The sequence below is a fragment of the Euphorbia lathyris genome, chromosome 1, assembly GCF_963576675.1.
Source record: "Euphorbia lathyris chromosome 1, ddEupLath1.1, whole genome shotgun sequence".
NCBI classification, from domain to species: Eukaryota; Viridiplantae; Streptophyta; class Magnoliopsida; order Malpighiales; family Euphorbiaceae; genus Euphorbia; species Euphorbia lathyris.
Genome location: NC_088910.1, coordinates 74,099,873 through 74,119,855, shown reverse-complemented (window position 1 = coordinate 74,119,855; position 19,983 = coordinate 74,099,873). Strand labels below are relative to the sequence as shown.

At 32.5% G+C, this 19,983-nt stretch overlaps 1 long non-coding RNA gene across 1 annotated transcript; it reads left to right on the top strand.

Annotated features, from left to right (window-relative positions):
* Positions 1 to 16,738: 16,738 nt before the first annotated feature.
* On the top strand, positions 16,739 to 19,741 carry LOC136210560 (uncharacterized). The gene is made up of 2 exons (XR_010678121.1): positions 16,739 to 17,899; positions 18,254 to 19,741. It is a non-coding gene; the product is annotated as an uncharacterized lncRNA (long non-coding RNA).
* The last annotated feature ends 242 nt before the right edge of the window (positions 19,742 to 19,983 follow it).

The window sequence follows — 19,983 nt, the reverse complement described above, 5'->3', positions numbered from 1 at the left end:
ACTCATGGTGTACAAACTTTACTCTAAATCACACTTTGGTGTACAGACTTCAATTTGTCACACTAATATATACGTACTTAGAGGTGACCTCCCACTATGGTATATGGCCGGTTAAAATGACCGGTCAACACCCAATCAACGCGCCACCTCAGCTTTGACCGGTCAAAAAGTAAAAAAAAATCAACCACTAATATGAAATTACTATTATACCCTCTTCTTCTTTCTTCTTCCTTTCCCTTCACCTTCTCCTCTCCCTTTCTCTCACTAACTCTCTCCATTTTATTTCTCTCACTATGATCTCAAAACTTCATAAAAAAAAATACATATCAGATTTAAATATCACTAATAAAATCAATTTTTACACTTATCTAATCAAATTTAACACAATAATTTCAACTTCTAACACCATCTTCATCATTAATCAAAACACAGATGCCCAAAGACTGGATTTTTCATTTTTCAACTAAATAACAAAAAAAAAGCTCAAAAATTTCAAAAATGGCAGATCACAGTTGAATCTCACTATAAAAATCAAATCAATTTTTACATTTCCGTTAACAAATTCCATATCCTAAAAACCCCTAATTTCCAATTTTTTATACGCAAATTTGTTTCTCTCCAAATCTGTTTCAGATTTCAACCAATTCCTTCCTCTTCTTCTTCTTCATCGCTTCTTTAAAATCCAATTTCGATTCTTCCCCAAATCCTTCACTTCACCTGCTTCCTATATTTTCCACCTTTCCTGCTCCATATATTTTATATCTTCCCCAAATCCAACTTTGGTTGTTGATGAATAATACTGCAAATCAGCAACAGAAATTTCTAGATTTCTTTATTTCACTGTTACCCTCCATCTCCAAGTTTATTTTCTGAAGCAAAGTTATTTGTGGCTTTTTAGAGATTGATGTAGGAGAAAATAGAGACAAAAAAAAGAATGATATTAGATATCTGAGATAATCTTCCATGGATTTTGGCTTGTATGTATTAATTAGAGAAAGAGATTTTTGTGAAAATAATGGTGAAAATGGTTACTGAATTAGAGAGAGAAAGAGTTAGAGAGAGAAAGGAGTTAGAGAGGAAGAAGTGTTAGAGAGAGAAAGGAGCCATGGAAGAGAGATATGAAGAAATGAGTGTATTTTTATTTTTTATTTTTTTTATTATTGGGATAAAGGGTATTTTGGTAATTGCATATGAGATGTGTCTAATTAAAGTTGAAAAATGGTGAGTTGGTGCGTTGACTGGCGTTGACCGGTCATTTTAACCGGCCATATACCATAGTAGGAGGTCACCCCTAAGTACGTATATATTAGTGTGACAAATTGAAGTCTGTACACCAAAGTGTGATTTAAGGTAAAGTTTGTACACCATTAGTGAAATTTACCTGTGAATAGGTTAGATAAATCTTGTACACATTTGTCTTTCTTATTAGGGCAATTACCGTCAATCACTGGTAAAACATAAATCTGAACTCCCTAAACCCATACATAGGATTCAATCAAAGGATTCCTCATCCTAGATTGTGTCATCCATTAACCCACCTTCTACCCTATTAATTGTTCACTTTATTTTGTTATCTTTATTGCTTTTAATTCATTTAATTAGTTATTCAAAAACCCAAACTATCATTCAACCTTCTAAACAATTAGATCACTCTAGGTAGATTTACTGATTATAACAAATAGTCTTTGTGGTTCGATCTCGTGCTTAGCACAATATTACTTGTTGCGATAGGATATACTTGTCCTATTAAATGCTATATATTTTACGACCATCAAGTTTTTGGCGCCGTTGCCGGAGACTATTTCGTTTATAATTAGATTAAATTTGTCGGGAACTATTTCGTTTATAATTAGATTAAATCTATAAATACCCGACAACACCACCATCAAGTTTTTGGCACCGTTGCCGGGGACTATTTCGATTATAATCTGTGTAAATTGAATAGGTTGAAATAATTGTTTAGGTTTGTTCGTAAAAAAAAAAAATTTGTGTCGTCTCGTCGAGACACTGTTCATCTCGACGAGATGCACCCGGAAAAAAAAATTAAATTAAAACTTTTTTCCTTTGCTTTCTCTATTCTTATGTTTGTTTTCTTTTTTTTCTATTGGCAGAACCCTCTAATCGGAATACTCACCGACGCCGGATTGATTTTCAGGACTTCCGCTTGGATTTGAACAATTTAGCATCAGGTATTCGGGGTTGGATTGACCGCCACCCCTGAGGGAGTTTCTCTCTCCTATTTCCTTTCTGCACTTTACGTTTATTTTTATACATTTCTGGACGTAAATGCATGTATAAGTGTGGGGATGAGGTAATAGGATAGATGATTTTGGATTTCTGCCATTTGCATGTTTTCATTGTTTTATTTCATTTATTTATTTTTATTTTTTTCTTTTCTTTGTTATTTTGCATGATTGTATGTTTTTGCTTTAGTTTTATCTTAGGATTTCATGCTTTCTGTTCTTGTTTGCCCTTTATTTTGATTCTATGAATAAAAATAATCCTAGGCAGTTGAATTTGATATATTTAGCTATCCCGGCAATACAGTTGACAATGCGCTTAAAATTTTGCACATTCTAAATGAAATTGATGCATGCGAGAAATTTTGAACAACGTAGAGTCTCCAAAGAGTATTATTTGCCTAAAATTGACATGGAACAGAACGTTAGTTGAGGCTAGGATTGATACAAATAACCCTTAGAGTCAGAAAGATCAATATTTTTAGACTCATAATTAGGAACAATTGATCTCTTAGGTGTGGGATTACATTTATTGTCTTTGTGCTCATAGGAATTGCATCCAATACTGGTTGAACTAGCCGAAAGCCCGTGCGATGCACGGGATATGAAATTTTTATATAATTTAGATAAATAAATAAATTGAACATATTTACTTTTAAGTAATTTTATATCATGTTATGAATAATTTTTATATTATATATATTTGAAATCGATATATATTTTTTTATTGATAATTCAAATTAAATTAAATTAATTTTGAAAATAATTGATTAATTTTTTATAGAATTTTAATTAAAGGTGAATGATTTGTTTATTTTTACAAAATTCAATTATTTGAACTTTTTAGTAATTTTAATACATTTTTATATTTTGGAATTCTGTGAAACAATAATAATAAAATAGATGATTAATTAAGAAATATATTAGAATATAATGAAAAACCAAAAATTGAATTAAACTATAATTAAAATTAAATATTATATTTACGATACAAAAGAATGACAATATATAATAAACAAAAATTAAATTAAACTACAATTAAAATTAAATATTATATCTACAATACAAAAGAATTACAATCTATGTTAAAATAAAAGCAATGTCAATATGTTATGCTATAAACTATTACAATCAATACTTTTTTAATGTTACACCTGAAGAAACTTTATCAATTCAATATGTTACATATAAAAAAATAAAATTCATAAGAATTAGTCACAAATTCATCTTGATTATAATCATCTTGCTTGATGAAATTTAATGATTACCAAGTATTCGAATTCAATTATTCATTCTGCTACAATAATCTAATATATCCAATTGAATCAGTTTAAGGTGATGTTTTCTCCTATTTTCATCTCGTAATATCTCATTAAGATACTCAATTAATTTATTCTTCATTCTTTCACTGTATAGAATATCAGTCACACTCGCAGATATCACTTGTTTGACTTCATTAATATTTTCTAATAATTATATATTCTTGAATTTCGTAAGCAAGAAAAACAAACAAAATAATAGAAAACAAAAATGGAGGGACAAAAAAGATAATTAGGAGAGAACTATCTCCCTCTCGTTTTTTTCGAAAATAAGAGAGAATGCCAATATATAAGCATATAAAAAGGATAGTGAAAATATTTTTTACCTATTAATTAAAATTTTTATTTTTTCTTAATGAAGTATTAAGTCCACTCAGTATAAAAAAACGTTTTATAATTAATATGTGAAATTAATTCTATTAATTAGAATCATTATGCTCAACATTTGAGAATTTGAAGAGATTCAAATAATAATAATTTTTTTAATTAATATTTTCCAACAACTTGTCCTATGATCATGTTTCATTTTCATTTGTTAAAAACTCTTGAAATACTAACAATTTTGTACAAACCATAATATAATAGTTAAAAACTATATAAGCCAATGTTGCAAAAGCAATTATCTCAATATCTCATAATATTTCAATACCTTTTTAATATTTTATTCAATATGTCTCCAAATTAGAAAAATTAATCTAACTTCAATTAAAGCTAAAAATTGAGTTCATATAAAGCCAAAACTCTAAATTTTAGTTAGAGTTAACAATCGAAACGATAACACCTAGCAATATATACTAAAAAAGAATGTAAATATACAAAATCTTTATTTTAGTCATTTTGAAAAAAAAAAAGACAAATAATAAAGAAAACATGGATAAGGTAACGAGAGGTATGGAACTTGGGTAACGACAGAAATGGAATTTCATCTATGAAAGATGAAACTATAACAACTATTGTTTAATAAAAATAAAACAACAATACAATTGAGAACAAAAATAAATAAAACATATGAAAAAAATCGAATAATTACCTTGAGAAACGTATGAATTTCTTGTAATTTTTGACACTTTTGTGTTTCTCGATTTTAGTTGTCCATGCATCTTCTATTTCTATCGGATTTCTTCAATTAGAGATATCGGATTTAAAAAAAAAGACAAATAAAAAAGAAAACATGGATAAGGTAGCGAGAGGTATAGAACCTGAGTAACGACAGAAATGGATCTGAAAGATGAAACTATAACAACTATTGTTTAATAAAAATAGTTCAATTAAAACTATAACACAACAACATAATTGAGAACAAAAATAACTAAAAAAAATTGAATAATTACCTTGAGAAACATAAGAATTTCTTGTAATTTTTGGCACTTTTGTGTTTCTCGATTTTAGTTGTCCGTGCATCTTCTACTTCTATCGGTTTTCTTCAATTGGAGATATCAGTTTGAAAAAAAAGACAAATAAAAAAGAAAACATGGATAAAGTAGCGAGATGTATAGAACATGGGTAACGACATAAATGAATCTGAAAGATGAAATTATAACAACTATTGTTTAATAAAAATCAAACAACAAAACAATTGAGAACAAAATAACTACCACATATGAAAAAAATCGAATAATTACCGTCAGAAATATAATACTATCTATCATGACGAATGAATATAATGGTGGAATACTATCTATCATGCTTTATATAGAATTTTATTTGTGACTTTTGGATTTCCTTTGCTTTGTGTTTTTTCATCTTCCCGTAACTCTTACTTTCTTATATTATTTTAATTAATGGGCTAGTAATTGTTTAATATATTATAAATATAAATCTGTTATTTTTAATTAATTAAATCTTTTTAATCTTGATTTTTTACTACGTTGACAACTCATCAAAAAAGCCTCTAAAACACTTCTCGTCATTTCTCTCTGCTTCCGCTATTAGATATAGTATAGATTTTGTGTTTTTATTAAACTTGAAATGATTAGGCAACCTAGGTATAGCCCTTTGTGAAATTTAGCCTATTTCTTTGTTTAGCCAAAATCCCTTAACAATTTCACTAGATAAGCCCCTTTGAGCCTATATTTACCTCTTTCTTTGATCAACCCTGTTACAAACCTTAGCCTTCTTAAATACCATTTCTCACCCAAGTTAATTGACTCAATTTAGTTTTGATAAATCCTTAGACACACCTATCCTTCAAATTCCCGCTAGCAATCATTAGAAGGTTGTAATTTTAATAGAAGAAGCAACCTTTAACCATTTGAATTTCACTCTTTTTCCCCTCTATTCATCAATATATATATATATATATATATATATATATATATATATAAAGGAAAGGATAAAAGACGTGTTTCTATTTTTAGTTGCTTCCCGAATACTTCATTAAAACACAAAAACAACCTTGAGCTTAAACCTTCTTATACACAGCGGATAACGTGTCCTTTTTGGATTCTGACTTGCTTGAGGACAAACAAGATTTAAGTGTGGGGAGGTGGTTGATAGCTTCCTAATGCAAAAAATGTGTCCTTTTTGCAAAAAAATTAACTATTTGAGTCATTAACTTTTTGCCTATAAATTCCCTTTTTCCTACCCTAACCTTTAGCCCACGTTACAACCCTTTAAAGACCTATGATTTTGTCTAATTTTAATGCATTAATTTTGACCGGATGGATGATGCAATCCCAACGTGACCATTTTGTGCAATAAAATGTAGAGCGTTTACAAAAAAAAATTACACCCAAACTCTTGAGCGTTAGAGTGACCACTTATGAGCTATCAATTTTAGTTCTCTTCTCTCATTTTCATGAAGTGTTGATCGATAAACCAATTAATCAGTTTTAGAGACTCGTCTGAGGTTCATTATGTTTTTAATTGCAAAATGAGTAGTCTGAACTGTTGTGGATGATAAAGTGTAGTAGATTCTTGTTTTTGTACGGGAGCTATTTATTGATTTTTCTCTGTTTTGGATTATGTCTTGCTTGAGGACAAGCAAGATCCAAGTGTGGGGATGTTGATAGCTCCCATTTGTATAGGGTTTTTAAGATCATTTCTAGTATCGTTTTGTTGGTTTTTAGTTAAAATTAGCAATTTCCTTTATTTTTGGCATTTTCGGTGTTTTCAGGGATTTTCAGGGACTTTTCGTACATTTCCAAACCAGACCAAGGCCCATTGGAGAATTACCGGACTTCTCAGGGACCATCAGAGCACTTTTGGGATTCATCAAGGACCATTAGAGCATCTTTCACAAGCCCAGGGACTCAAAAGGATAAAACCGGAGCATAATTTCCCAAATGGGACTTATCTCGTCGAGACAGGCCCTCGTCTCGTCGAGACACTCCTTGTCTCGACGAGACGAGGTGGGGGAAGGCCTGTTGAAACACCTTTCCACATGATTTTGATTTGACAAAATTATTTATGTAACTGATAAAAATATTCTAACACATTAAATTTAAATGCTTTGATTTATTCACACTAATGTGTTTGTTCAATGTTGAGTTTATTGATCTATAAGACATTAAGATAAAAAAAAAGTCCAAAGGCCCATAAGTGGAAGTCAAGCCCAAGTCAACAGATCAAGACCTCACGGCCCAAGAAGATAAAACGCGGTCGTATCAAGTGAAATGACGACTCAGCATGAAGAAGGATCGAGAAGCCTTCTAACAAAAGCTTCAAGAGGAAGCTGCTGAGTTGAGCGACAATGCAGTCAGGTCAGCGACAGAACATGACCAACTTCTAGACAAAGTATTTCTACTTTGGGTAAAGTTCAGAAGGCGCAGGAAGCTGTCTGGAAGACTTTGCCGTAAATGTCGAAACATTTTGTTTATCTGACGAAAAGCTGCTGAGCACTGCCGTAGACAGAAGATGCAAGAATCTCATTGGCCAACGAAACTGAGCACGTACTGAGTGACAACGACAGGAAGCCATTAGCCTCCAACGGTTATTTCGAAATTCGAAATTACCGGTGCTTGAAGGGTCACTATATAAAGGCCTCTCAATTGCTTCATTCGATGCAGATCTTCAATTAGTCGAAACGCTGACCAAATTCATACTCGAAGTTTTGTGAGAAAAGCAAAGCAAAATCTTACACCAATTTCCAATCATTGTGTAAAATTCTAGAGTGATTTCAATCATCTAAAGTGTCTTAGCAATTGTTGTTTAGGACAAACACTTTATCATTTCTAGAATAATAGAAAGGAGAGGCTGAGTACTCGGTTCTAGTACTCAGCGGTAGTTATAGGAGTGAGTAGAGGTATAGAGGAAGGTACTCTTGTATACTCAGCCTCTATTGTAAAAGGTTTCATGCTCTACCTTTAAAGAGCTCAGTAGAGAATTCAAAAAGCTCGGAACGCGTTCCGGGGACTGGACATAGGCAGAGAGGCCGAACCAGGATATGTCTGCTGAGTAACATATTTCTAACCCTTAAACTCCTTTATATATTGCTTGCTATAAAACTGACTAAGTAACGAACTCATGCTGAGTTGAGTGCACTAAGAAGCTGAGTTCAGGAATAGACTCTAAGTGTTATCTCCTGACTCAAGGAAAGAAACAGACTTAGTCACAAGTTGACTAAGCTTGTGTCTTGAAACTACTTAGCGCCGATGTGTAAACCTTTTCTTAAGAAAAGAAGTTAGCCTTAACGGACTAAATTTTAAATAGTTCCTATCCCCCCCCCCCTTGGAACTAACCTTGTCACGTTATAAGGGACCAACAAGGCCCACCAGCGCCTTCCCCTTTGCTGGAATGCGCGGATTTGGGCTTGGAGGCCCACTAAAACACTTTGTAAATGTCTATTTTGCCCATGTGACATTAGGGTTTTCTCCCTAACTCTATAAATAGGGAGATTCATTCATTAATTCCTCTCCTCTTCTGCCTCCTCCACAATGTAGATTTATATTTTTGTTTAGTTTTATTTCCCAGTTTTCTAGATTAGATTTATTTCATTTTTTATTTTCTTTTGTTGAAGAACAATTAATGGGAGAAGCTCGTGATCTTCTATTTTGTAATCGGAATCGACAAAGCGGGTTTTAGATTTCTATCTCTCTCTTTTATCTTTTAGTTTTATAATCTATTGAAGATGTTTTCCATTATTCCTGTTTTCCTATTGCTATGATTGGTTTGTCTATAAACTAATCCCTATCCAATTTGGGATGGGGATGTGATTGATTATATGATTATGTATGATTAGGGTTCTAGGACCTTTGATTGATCAGTTTATGCATGCTTAATGCCTTGAAATTGTCAGGAATAGGATTATTGCTAGAATGAGACTCGATGACGATCAACTAGCCTGCTTTATGTATATATTGTGCCTAATGCCTATAAACCTGACAAAGATAGGATTATAGATAGATAAGAACCTGACCATGGAATTATCTATGCTGAATCTGTGTAAACCTGACCTCGCTAGAGACCACTAGGAGTGCGACTTCGTGACTGGGCTACTGCTTTAGCCTTAGTTGCCAAAGAACCTAATGCTTTACATGACCTAGGGTATATGCCTAATCAAGCCGTGACCCGAATGCATGTGAATATGTTAGATAAATCTTGTACACATTTGTCTTTCTTATTAGGGCAATTACCGTCAATCACTGGTAAAACATAAATCTGAACTCCCTAAACCCATACATAGGATTCAATCAAAGGATTCCTCATCCTAGCTTGTGTCATCCGTTAATCCATCTTCTACCCTGTTAATTGTTCGCTTTATTTTGTTATCTTTATTGCTTTTAATTCATTTAATTAGTTATTCAAAAACCCAAACTATCATTCAACCCTCTAAACAATTAGATCACTCTAGGTAGATTTACTAATTATAACAAATAGTCTTTGTGGTTCGATCTCGTGCTTAGCACAATATTACTTGTTGCGATAGGATACACTTGTCCTATTAAATGCTATATATTTTACGAGCATCATGTATACCCCTTTTCAACTAATCTAGCCTTATATATCTCCAATGTCCCATCACTCTTTAATCTAATTTTAAACACCCACCTACAACCTATAGGTATTTTACCATAGGGAAACTACAGTCCATATGTTTGTAGTCTTAAGAGCTTTCAACTCATTATACATAGCATGCTACCAACATCCATGTTTAATGGCTTCTTTATAAGTCATAAGTTCTAGAATGATATTAAGAGCCAAAACATAATGTCTATATTGATTAGAAAGTTTTGAATATCCTAAAACATTGGAAAGAGCATATCTAACATTAGTAGCATAAATGCTAATGCCATTAACATGTGATAAATTAGAAGCAATAGCTTTATTACAATGATTGCCAGTTAGATAACTAGGTTTATTTTTAATTCTAACAGACTTCCTATGAGATACAAACTGTTGGGGTTTAGTGTCTTGTAGATAATTGTTGTAGGATATAAACTATTTGTAAATGAATCGTTCGTTTTCATTTGTTTTATAAGATATAGTATGTTTAACTATATAAAGGCATTAATCTTTTATCAAAAATAATTAACTTAAATAAAAGAGATCCCAAGTTTATTTAAGTAATCATAAAGTGTTCATACAAGCATGAAGTGAGACTATACTTTATAATAAATCAATCAACTTGAAACAACCCCAAGTCAAGTAATGTGTTCATGCGATTAACATAGTGTTGTTGAGACTTGCATGTAATAATGGCTTCTATTGTGAATAGAGAGCTGATCTCACAAGCTTTATGTATTCAGATATCTAAGCAGTTACTTGGATCCGGTGAAGGAGTTCATTAGGATTGGGACCTGACTTGAGATAACAGGATGGATGGATTTATCTAATGTCACATGTTTCATCTCAAATGGTATTAGTAGGTATAAGTAATCTTCAGACTCAAATAAACATTAATTAGTGATTCTGGATTGTGGAGTGTGGTGCTTTGACTCTGTCCGAACACGATCCACTACAGAGGGTACTCTAGGGTGTGTGAGGCAGGCATTGTGTTATCGTCGTAATTTATAGCATTTTTAGTGTTTAATTACTAGTTATTTTGTACCATTTTAATAATGGTTTTTGTATATTTTCTTCATTTTATGTATCTAAGCCACTTTGTGTGTTTTTAGGCACTTTCGCAAGGTTTTCAGCACAAATAACCAAGTCGGGACTTAAGGCGACAACTCGGGAGTAAAAAGGACCAGAAAAAAGGAGTTTTAGTGACATCCAGCATGCACTTCATCGTCGATGGGTGCTGTAAGATAAAAGTCCAATTGTTCACACTAGGACAGATTTGACACATTTTCGTACTTTCAACTTATCTCCCTCATACGAACTCAGATTGAGGAGATTCAAAATGCGTTGAAAAGCTAAGAGAAAGATGAACAAATGACTAATAATACTTATCTCCAAATTCGAAGTGTTTCAAGCCCATAAAATTATTCCAAGTTGATGAACATGTTGAAGCCTATGATTCCTTTCCCACCTTTATACACTTCAACTCCTAAATTGTCAAAGTCTTCTAACACCCTCTTTAAAGGCTGAATTAAGAAGATTAGGGAGTGGGAGGCCAAAAGGAGGCTTGGTCTTTGGAATTATGTGTACCATTTTACTCTAAAAGGAAACCTTTGGAGCCATTTGAAGACACACCAAGCTTAGGCTTAATTCTTCCCTCTATAATGTTGTTTTGCTGATTCTTCTCTTTAAGAATTAGTTGTTTTGTTGTTGTAATGGTTGTTATTGTTCTCAAAGTGTTGTTTGTGCAAAGTTCATCCAATAAAAGCAAGTTTTAAGTTACCGAAGAAGTTCGTTCGGCAATCGTCATTACGGTTTCTTCTAAACTTCAATCTCTTTTATTACTATGAACTTCATTATCTATCTTTTTAAGGTTTTAATCTAATCATGGGCTAAAACCCCCTTAACTAAGGCTAAAAGTAGATCTTAACCTTAATTATATGATAATTACGTTTAACCTGTTTAAGCTATGTTTATCCTTTTTTAGAATTAACTTATGTTTCTTAATGCTTGTAGGAGATGGGCCAACTTCCTATTTGAATATAATTAATTGTTTATATTGACCGTGATTAAATTGATTAATCGAAATTCATAAGTTGGACCTAATGACCGTTTAGTGTGGCTTATTGGTTGTCCAAGGTTTTTCATGAATCTTATTAAAAATCTTAGATTTATTACTTGAGCCGGACCAAGGGAAAGTAATAAATCGAAGGTTTGGAACTAAGAAAACTTAATGCTTCTTTGGATTAATTACTTGAGTCGGACCAAGGGAAAGTAATTAATCGAAAGTTTAGAACTAATTACTCGAACGGTTTTTCTTAAATCTTAAGTAATCACTTTAGTCGGACCAAGATAAAGTAGGTTAAAAAGGTCTAGATTAATAAAACTTAATGCTTCTCTAGATTAATTATTTGAGCTGGACCAAGGGAAAGTAATTAATCGAGAGTTTAGAGCCAATCTCGAGAATCTATTAGTTAATAAGAAAAATTACCATCTTAAAAGGGATAAAACAACTTAAAATGGGTTAAGTGTTATTACCAAGCAAAGAGGAGCTAGAAGCCTTAGTTTCTTTCAATATAAGTAATCTAATTTGTATAATTTTCATTTCATTTCTTACTTAAGTCTTAACTTGGTTGTCAAACAAACTCTACATTTCGATTGTTTAAATAATAGATAGTAAGCAAAGAGATTAGTACTTATAATCACCATCCTCGTGGGAACGATACTCTACTTTCACTTTATTACTTGATACATGACTAAGGTACACTTGCTTTCACATGCACGTATACGTAAAACGCACATCACGTTGGATATCACATAAAGTAATTGCAGGGTAGTTAATATTAGATTGAGCATTCATCACTCCTGATAGATAGGAGATATATCCATGCCTCTTATGGAAGAATTAACTGGAAATCCTTGCAAGGTGATAGGGTTAAGAGTAGAAATGGAGATTTTACTTAACCTATCTATTCATAGTTAATTCTACTTGGACAAGTAAAACAGACGTCTCATTATATGTAACTTGACATATTCCATAGTTACAGATTCGTCTAAGAATATAGTTGATGAAGGATCGAATTATACTAGACCTAATACGGAAAGGTAAACATTAGTATCAACCTGGCTTCTTATCGCTCTGGGGGAATGTTTACGGTTCTGCTAGTAACAGTCTTCAAACTTTTTCTGTTATATATTTAGTTGAAATTAATCAGGTTGAATTAATTCCAATAAATATATACGGCTAGCAAAGGTAAGAACCTATTGGATCACACATGGGACTTGGAATCGAAGGACGAAATGGTAATTAAGGTGTTGTTTGATAAAACTGAAAATTAAGTGCTGAAAAAATAAATACTGAATTTTAAGTATTGAATATTATAAGTGCTAAAAGTATTGAATGATTTAACTTTTATAAAAATTATTAGTTGATAGTGTTTAACTTAAAATGTTAAGATAAATATTTTGACTTATCAAAATAAGTGATTTTTAACTTAATTAACTAATTTAAATGATGGAGAAACAACCGTTATCAAACTCAATTAAATTAAATAAGTGCTTAATATTTTAATTTAATTAGGGATAAAATGATTTAATTTATAATTATAAATTAGATTATAGTTATAATTAAATTGTATGATTACGTGATACTATTAATTAGAAGGTTTATTGTGATTATATCTCTAATTAATTAAGCCTCTAACATAAATAAATATCTAATTAGGATTAGGATTATTATTTATTTATTTACCGTAACCCTCACATGATCCAACTTAGCACTGTCGCTTACCTCGTCAGCCCAGCCTTTAGACCTAAAGCCTTACTAGCACTTCCGAAGTATCCCGCACCAACGTTCATGCTAGCAACCAAGTCTCAGCTCCAGCTAGCCAACAGTCAGCCGAATCACAGAACCAGAACCTTTCTTCTAGCAAGATTTAAGGTTTGGTATTTCAGACGGCACAAGACCCTCTTGTTTGTGTAGAAGCTCTTGCCTTCCTTAGAGAAAGTGACATACTTAATGGACGAGTAAGAACTCTCTTTCCCATACTTGTCTTTTGGTCAACAACCAACTACACTACAACTCTCTTTCTTTACCGAGATAGATGTTTCGATGAAGCAGACTAGACTGAGGAAATGGTGTACCAACTAATCCGACTACCGAGCCTACTTTCGAGACTACTTACTTTACCGAGGCAAAACTCTTATTTACTTCTCAGCCAACCAAACAAAACTCCTTCCTTTTCCAAAGCAGCAGATGTAGCTCAAAGCCGTACTTGCTTGTCTTGAAAGCTTGTTCTGTTTACACTTTCTTGCTTGCCTAAATGCATTCTCAGTTCTTGAGAGAGTTAAAATAGCGTATAATAGTAGTAAATAAGCTACTGAAGCATCGCATCGCCCAGGCGTACTCGGAACTGCTTGAAGAACATTGGACTAATAGAGAGGGTAAAGTGATTTTGTGTGAGGGGATGTTAGGTGTTTCCATCCTTTCTGATCCTCCTATCTATCTTTCTTCTCTCCATTTAGAGGACAGAGTTGGGGTTAGCTTTCCTAGGCTGATCCCAGGTTAGCTTTTGTCTCGGTGTTGGTTTGTTTTCTTTCATGTTTCTACCAAAAAAAAAATTATTTATTTATTTATTTTTCTTTGTTTAATGTAAGTGCATTGCGCACAACTTTAAAAAAAATATTTATTTATATTAAGATATAGATAAAAAATAATTATTATATTTATTTATCTATTAGTAAACCTATTCGAAATAGGATTCTAATTAAGTCATGGGTTGGGAGCTTACCTATGCCTTCGGAGGCCATGGGTTCGAATCACATCCAGGTCTGGTGGGGATTTTTCTTTCTTTTTTAATGTAAGCGCATTGTGCGCAAATTTTTTTTTAAAAAAAAAAAAACTATTCGGAATAGGATTCTAATTAAGTCATTTAACCTAATGCGATTAGGGTTAGTATTTGGAAGACTATAAATAGACCCCCCTCCCCTATGATTTTTGGCCAAGCAATAATAAGAGGCTAAGAATTTCTTCCAACTTCCACTCGTCTTAATTACTCTTCGTTTTACTCTCTTTTTTATCTCATGTCGATTTCTTTAGAGGCAATCAATTTAGATTGCTATTCATTGATTGATTACTAATTGTTTTCTTTTCAATTGATTTCGTTGTTCGTGAAATATGATTGAGAAGTTAGTGGGCACTTCGTTTACAATGGTAGATAGATCGACAGAAAAGATACACATGTTTAATCCCTCTTTGTATGAAATAAAAGAGAAATAGATAAAATGTTATATTTTTGTTGCGCCTAGGCTTTTCGTGAGTTTATGAAAAACCATGAGTGTGAGTAGAACATGAATTTGAATCAAAAATATAATTGTAAACCATCATTAGTCAAAATAGGATGAACAACAGGATGAACAATATCAACAGGGTGTTCTTCAGAGAGATTGTTAGTCAGAACATGATATTTACGTCATTTGTTGAAGAAGAATTTCATATAAAACAGGTTAGTGTTTCCTTATGTTGTCTGAAACTCATCATATGGAAATAAACTAGGTAAAAAAATTGTACTTTTGAGTTTGTTGTATTGATTTCATTAAGGCTGTAGAAGCATGGGAAAAAAGATGTTCTAACTCTAGAAATTGTATATGTATGTTTAAACCCCTTAACTTGAGACACATGGAACATCCATCCCTTTATGTTTTCCTTGTTGAAAATTTAGAACCAAAAATATGTGTGTTAATATAATTCGGTGGCTTATCATACAAGTTTTGATAAGAACTGGGGTTGGCAGGAATAACATTGGTATGTAAAATATAATCTACCCAAAAATATTGTTTTGTTTTGTTGAGGTGTGTAAGGATATGCAAATTTCCTTATCCACTAAAACCAATAAAATAATAAAATTCAAATTTTACTTGATTAAAATCAATCAATCCTTATCCACTATTTATTTGAGCCTAAGGAGCCCCTGGATTTTTATTTTATTTTTGGGGCAGAATTAGATCACTTGATCTACTCTTCCTACATTTTCGAGAATCTTTTGGCTCATTTTTCTCACTCTTTTCTCTCTCTCGGTTCCGAAGTAGCAAGGATCCCGTGGGTTTATTTATTTCATCCCGAACCTTGGTCACCAGAGAGACGAGCTCGATGTCCCTCTTCTCGGAAGATTGAGTTTCTACTCACGGCAGTCTCCTCCCAATTTTAAGTAATTTCATGTCTCTCTCTTTAGTCGGATCTCGACATGCAGGTAAAGAGGTGAGTATTTCTCACTTCGTTTGGGTTTACTAAGATTATTGAGATTTTCCTGCAGATTAGAGATAATTATGAATTCTGGGATTTTTCCGTAGAGTACATATAGTTGCGAGTCGTTTAGTCAAAATTATCCGTTTAGTAACAATACTCGTGTTAGACAATTGAATAGGATTCATTTGGTAAGACTCGTGTTAAGCTTGAGTTATTCCGTTTAATCAAATTATTCCGTTTGATAGAATTCGTATTATATTTTGAGTTATTCCTTTAATAAAAATCATATTAGACTTAAGTGTTTCATTTAGTAAAAACGATTCGTTTGGGAAGAAGAGTTGTGTTAGAGTTGAGTCAAATTCGGTGTGGAAAAATGATCTGATTAGTAAAAGATAGTCATGTTAGACGTTTTATAGTTTGATTCGTATGAATTAGACGTTTAAATTGGATTCTTTTGTAAAAGGTTCGCATTACACCTTGAGTCGAATTAGTTCGGTAAAAAGAGTCATTTATAATAGGAGTTCGGTTAATTGTTTGAAAACAAAACTTTCTGTACCCGATTATGATGATACATATAAATATGTATAGTTAAAAGGTAAAACAAACCATCTATATTGTGCAATTAATAAGCGATAAGGAGAAATGAGAATATGTATGTAGAACTACGTGGCTTTGATTCTCGATTTAAAGATTCAAAGATATTCGGGATACGTAGAAAGCTTGATAGAGTTATCAAGTCCAAGCCAAATAATTAATAAAACTTTAGGTAGTTCAAATAAATTTTTATCTATTACAAAACAGATTTGTGTTTCAGACTGATTGGCGTTTGTTATCCTGTTTTTCGTTCATACCCGATATCGTTTAGGGTCGAGTGTGACACGACGTGTTGGGTGTTTTTGTCCGTGGTGTTGAGGATTGCTGGACCTGGACATGGCGTGTTGGTATGATAACACGTCGTGCTGAGATGTTGTGTTTGAGACATAAGGCGCTCATCTTAAACACAGTGTATTATAGTGTTTGACATTGCCGTGTTGAGGCTGACTAGGTGAGGTCTTTTCCAAAGACGGTCTTAACACGACGTATTGGCAAAGCTTGCACTCCATGTTGACTGGTTAAAGCAACGAATATTTAGGAAGATTTTGGTAATCCTTCTTCAAAAACTTCCTCAACCAAAATCTGTAAAATTAAACTCGAATCCCTTCCATTTTGAATTAGTAATCAAAGAGAATTCACAATCTTCAACTATAAATCAAATATAATTCAAAACTTAAATTTCAAATATAAATATCTATTAATTAAATTGCTAAAAACTTTATTAAATTAAAATAATCTGACTATTTATTTATTTACCACCTAATTAAACTTAAAACGGAAATTAAAAGAGAATTAAAAACATAAAGATAAGGAATTTGAAAATCGTAAGTGAAAGATGACTAAAATTAACACTAAAAACTCAATCTCTATAAAAATGGTTGAAATTAACTAAAATTAAACCTGAAAACTAGACAATCTACACAAAGTAAAAAATAAAGATAAAGCATGAATTAGACTCAAAATTACTAAGAAAAGTAGCTCAAAGTGAGTTAAAAAGACATTTAAACTCATACTAAATAATAAGGATTTTGCATGCCTATCAAGTATCCTGAATATGGCATACATCAATAACAAAAATGCACTTAACATTAAAGTGTTTAACTAGACTACTTACAGAAATAATGTTAAAACTAAAGCTATGAATGTAAAAGCATAGTTGTGAAAGGCGATCGCCTGGGTCGCCTGAGGCGAGAGGCGACCCAAGCGATCGTAGCCCCACCTTCTTTAACAGAAGGCAGACGAAATGCCTCAGGCGTCCGCCTCTTGGCCGCAGGCGAGAGGCGGTGCAGGGCGAAAGGCGACGTCCTGAGGTATGTCGGGCGAACTCTATATTAGTTCTAGGGAAAAAAATTAAGTAAATGGGGGCAGGAAAGAAATTTTTTAATTTAATAGGGGTCAAAAGTGTAATTTAGTCTTTACAAAACAAAGACACTACAGTTCTACGTCACAATTAAAAGGAATTGCGATAGAAAAAAAGAGACGTTCTCTTCCTTCTGCTCAAATCGCAAGACACATACTCCTCTCAAGACTTCAACTTCAACGATCTCAACCAACAATTAAAGGTATGTACTTCTCATCTTCATCTCTTCTCTTCTTCTTCCTTGATCTTTTCTCAACTTTGATTAATTTCTTACTTCTCTTCTCTTCTTTGTTTCTTCATTTTCTTACTTTCTAAATATTATGTTGCCCAATTTTTTCCTTTCATGATCTCTTCTCTTATTTGTTTATTTCTATTTTTTACTTAGTTCTTATTCTAAATGTTACGCTGTAGGTTTTTTTTTAGGTCAGAAAGTTTGTTTTTAGGTCACCAAGTTTGTTTTTTTATTGTTCTAACTTGAAACTTCTATGATTATCTATTAATTTTGTTAAGTTTACTATTGTTGTTTCTTTCTAACTTTTCTGTCCAAATTTTGTAGGTTGTTCATCGTGAGTATTAGTAATTCTAATGCATCCAAAACTACAAAAAGAACCAGTCCTTATTGGAAGTATGTGCAAGAAGTCAAGGCAGGGAATTCAAATGATCTAAGGTGTAATTTTTATGATTTTATCTCAAAAGGGGATATGTAGAGCTAAGCATCATATTGTTGGAGAAAACACTAATGTCAAGAAGAGATGTCCACCGTATGTACGCCAAGAAATTCGAGATTATATGATATGAAAGAAGGCAAGTAAGGTTGTTGATGAGCATATTGATGTTGATTTTACTAATTTGGATAGTTTTGGGGATGATGAGACTGAGGTTGATGATCTTGGAGAGCCTAGTAGTGGAATTATTAAATCAATATGTAGGAAAAAAACCAAAGCTCAGTGTCCAATGGATGTTTTTTTACTCCTGATGCTGAAAAAGCCCTCAAAGATAGAAAGTTGAGGCAAACCACCATTAATGAAACATGCAAAAAATAGCTTCGAGGGAAAGCTTGTGCGGATATAGCTAGGTGGATGTATGATGCGGCAATTCTTTTCAATGTTGTAACTTATCCTAGTTTTGTTGTGATGCTTGAGTTTGTTGGACAGTATGGTGTTGGAATCAATTCGCCTATCATTTATGAAGTTCGAGTCCCTCTTTTGAAACAAGAAGTTAAGAAAGTGAAGCTTGAAATGAGATCGTATGAAGAAGAATGGGAGAAGCATGGATGCTCAATTTATAAATATAACTTTTTCACTTATTTGATCACTTTAGGTTTTGACATAGTTCAAATGATTATAAAAGTGTTGTTTTTTTTTTAAATTATTGTCTTGTAGGTTCATAGCAAAAAAAAAAGAAATCGACTAGCTCAAACACGCATGAATGACTTGGTTTATATCAAGTATAATCGAGCGTTGAAACATCGATTTGATGAACAAGATCGCTTTGGTCCTATTTTTTTGAAAGATATCGATGATAGTAATGAGTAGTTGACGTGTGCAATGGAAGGAGATGGTGGTAATGATGATGATGATGATTTAGTATTTGACAATGATGAGTTGAGATGGGATTTGGTTACTCATGCTAGTGGAGTGGAAGAAGATGCCTATAGAACTAGGGCAAAAGGTAAAAGTGTTGTGTCTACTAGGCCTACAAAGACATATGTGAGAGGAACCACATCTTGGGCAAAACAAAGTCAATCATCCTCTAGTTAGTAGAGATGATGAGGAAGAAAATGAGGAGGAGGAGGATGGGGATGAATATAAAGATGAAGATGAAGAATACAATAATGAAGATGAGGAAAACATCAATGATGAGATGGAGCTTAATGATGAGGATTTGGATTGATGATGGTGTTCATTTGATATGTTATTAGGAATTAGGTTTTATTTTGGAATTCGATGTCATTAGGATTAGGAGTTTTTTTGTGTGTTTTACAACTTTAGACTTAAATTAGTAGATTTGAGTTATTAATATTATGATTTTATTTTTGGTGTTCTCTAATTTTTTTGTCGCCTCGCCTCAAGGTGGTATTTTGCCCTTACCGCCTCGGCTCGCCTTTCGCAACTTTGTGTAAAAGACATTATGCAACAACCATTTGTAATTTACTTGTACATCTCCTACTTTAGTAACTTTAATCTGCTAATTAATAAGCAATTGCACAATAACATTAGAAACATCAATAGAAGTTATAAAATAGTTCTCATCATTTACTATAATATGATCTATGACTCCACTATC